The 3163-nt window shown below is 42.7% G+C and overlaps 1 long non-coding RNA gene across 1 annotated transcript; it reads right to left on the minus strand.

Moving 5' to 3' along the window:
• Nucleotides 1-1355: 1355 nt before the first annotated feature.
• LOC103370211 (uncharacterized) lies at nt 1356-2967 on the minus strand. Its single transcript, XR_520877.1, has 3 exons — nt 2882-2967; nt 2453-2456; nt 1356-1433 (listed from the first exon to the last, which is right to left on the minus strand). It is a non-coding gene; the product is annotated as an uncharacterized LOC103370211 (long non-coding RNA).
• Between the last annotated feature and the right edge of the window lie 196 nt (nt 2968-3163).

The following is a 3163-nucleotide window of genomic DNA, read 5'->3' on the forward strand; positions in this document are numbered from 1 at the left end:
ATAAAACGTTTAAAATCTCATTTCTTTTGTTGATGGAGAGAAAAGGGTTAAATTCTGTTCAACAGGTGACAAACTGCCAAACGTTGAGTTAATCCGCCGCCTGTCAGGTGTGGCTCTGAAGAACAATGTATAGAAAGCGTTAGCACACAGACACTCCTCAAACCAAAGACTGAAAGGCTGCCTTAGAAAACAGCTTCACTTAAATGACATGACGCAGATACACGAGAAGCACAAGAACAGACATGTCAGGGTCAGAACCAGGCTCTCAGACGTCCACAGCTTCAGAACTTCTCATCCAAGAAGTCAGTATAACAGACATACAGTCTATAAAAAAGTATTTACCTCCTCAGAAGGTTTCCCTTTTATTGCTTTAAACATTAAATCATAGTGAAGTTTAGTTTGGCTTCTGTGACAAGAATTTACAGCAAAAAGACTTTTGAAAGTGAAATCATTCAGAAATGGAAGGAATGAGTAGATCTGCCCACAGCAGCACTGCTACAAAAACCTGAGTGACCGAGCAAGAAGGAGACGAGTGAGGGAGGACACCAAGACTCCTGTGACTCCTCTGAAGGAGCTTCCAGCTCCAGCAGCTGAGATGTTAGAGACTGTTCATACAACAACTGTTGTCTGTTCTTCAGAACTGAGACGTGGAGAAGACTTGTTTTCCATCAAGACAATGAGCCGAAGCAAACAGCCAAAGCTCCACAGAGATGGTTTGAAGACAACAAGGTGAAGTTCTGGAGGTCCAGTCAGAGTCCAGACCTCAATCCAGCTGAGGATTAGAGTCTGGACTTAAAGTTCTGTTCGCTCATGACCCCGGTGGAACCTGACAGAGTCTGAACAGTTTCATCAGAACAATGAGGTGAAACTGAAGCATCTTTTTCATTTATTGACTTCTATGTGCCTTGTGCTTTTATTAAACATTTACTTTCTTCTATGCGTTGTGATGATGTTGGATGTGTCTGTCTTTTTGGAGATGAATAATATTTCTCTGGTTCTACTGTAAAACTAACCCACCCATAATACAGTTTCTGCCTCGACCACTGGGTGGCAGCGTGACATAACAACAGCCGTCTTGTGTGGAAGAGGTCCTGCACCGGTCATAACCGAGTCTGAAATTAAACTGTCCATGTTATGTTACTTAGGAACACATGAGGAGCTCTTCACAAACCACTGCAGCTGAGAATGAACAACATCAGTTTGTCAGGAGCAAGTATTTAAAAGTCAGTAGAATTGTATCATTTCCCACACTTCCATCGCAGCATGAATGCAGCACCAGACTCCTCCCCAACCAGAAGTCAGACTGGCTGCACTGAGACTTGTCCCTGAGTTCAACAGCATTTCCATCCTCATCCTGCTTCCCTCTCTGCAGCTGACAGACTAAACTCAGGACGATAAATAACTCGCTGCTGCTGAACAGATACCAGTCGTCACTAAAGGTAAGTTCTGGTACATCTATTAAACAGGATAGTATGTAAAGTACTGGACAGTAATTGAACAGTCAAATCAAATGTATTTATGAAGCACATTTAGAACAACAGGAGTTGGACTAAAGTGTTTCAGCAGCAAACCATCAGAAACATGATGACCACAAGACAAATCTGAACAATATCCCAACAAAATGAAGATAAATAACAGCGTTTAAGCTGTTGTTATAGTTGATAGCATTTAAACAATAAAATGGGCTTACGGTAGTCGTTTGTTTCTGTTTGTTTTACAGCATGACAGATAGGAATCCTATTAACTCATTAATCTGATCAGATACGGTGAACATGTGGGTCAAAAGTCACACTTCTGGTTCTGCAACGTAAACATTAGAAAACACAGATCAGTGTGTCTACATAATGATTAATGGATTAACTGATGTTAATAATTCAACAGATTGAATATATATTAACCAATAAGGCAGAAGATGAAGAGCGTCAGTAAACGTACCATAGACAAGCTGTAGTACCTGGTTGTTCCACCAGGTGGAGCCTCTTCCTGTTTAGAGACCAGAGGAGGCGTCACTCAGACTACAGCTCATGGTGGCAGCAGAGAGCATTGTGGGAGTTTAGCAGCAACGGGACCATGACAGAGACTCTGAGGAAGTTCAGGACCTCCAACCAGAGCTGTGTTAACTAAAATCAACTGGGGTTACCAGGACAACATTATTACATCCCAGTGGCATGTTGAGCTGAACTGTTTTGAAGGTAGTGGCACATGTTTGACCAACCAGAGCTCATGCATGCAAGATGGGCTGTAGGACTAACTTTATACTGGTTTTGGACTGGATTTGGACTTGGCTATAGACAGAACATGGACCAGTTTTGTACTTGCCTTCAATCTTGTTTTAGACTGCGTTAAGACCGGATTGAGGCTACCTTTTGGGCTGACTTTAGACTTGTTCTTGACACGTCAGAAAGAAGAATACATGTCAGAAGATGTGTCATAGATCAGCTTGTTGTTCCACCTGACTGGTGTTTAATGACCTCCAACCAGAACTGACGTAACTAAAATCAGCTGAAGTCACAGGACAACATCATCACATCCCAGTTTCATGTTTACCTGAATGGTTTGGAAGGTAATGGTACACGTCTGTAGTCAAAAACACCACATGAGCATATAGGGTAATGTCTGCCATAATCAATACTGGTATTGGTTAATCTGTTCTTAATTGGTAATCCTGCTAATTGTCAGATAAGGAAGTTATTCAACATTTGCACCATACGTGGGAGAAGTTCTGCAGCCCTGAAAGCAGCTGATCTGCTCTCTGAAGGCTTGTTTTATACTCAGATACAGTTCCTGTGTCCTCACCTCCGTCTGCAGCCACAGACCTGGATGTTGTTCACTCCGTCCTCTGTTTGTTGTTTTCCTCCGGCAGCCGGCTTCAGACGGACACAGCCGACATGTTGGAACCACAGGCCAACCGGGTCATGACGCTTGGAGAGTGGGAGGAATACTGGAGAAAGGACGACATCGGATTCCATGTGGAGCACGTGAACTGGTAAAGACATTTCTGAAGCTAAAGTCTTTCACATGCATGCGTGACTTTACGGGATCGTATAAACGGTAAATGCACACAACATCAAAGAAGCTGGTCAGAAAAGAAAGAACAACAGTCACTTATCTGCAGGTAAAATAAGGACAATCGGCAGATATCACAAGTTTATGGGAACCAGAG

The sequence above is a fragment of the Stegastes partitus genome, unplaced genomic scaffold (genome assembly GCF_000690725.1).
Source record: "Stegastes partitus isolate 25-593 unplaced genomic scaffold, Stegastes_partitus-1.0.2 Scaffold1389, whole genome shotgun sequence".
Classification (NCBI taxonomy): domain Eukaryota; kingdom Metazoa; phylum Chordata; class Actinopteri; family Pomacentridae; genus Stegastes; species Stegastes partitus.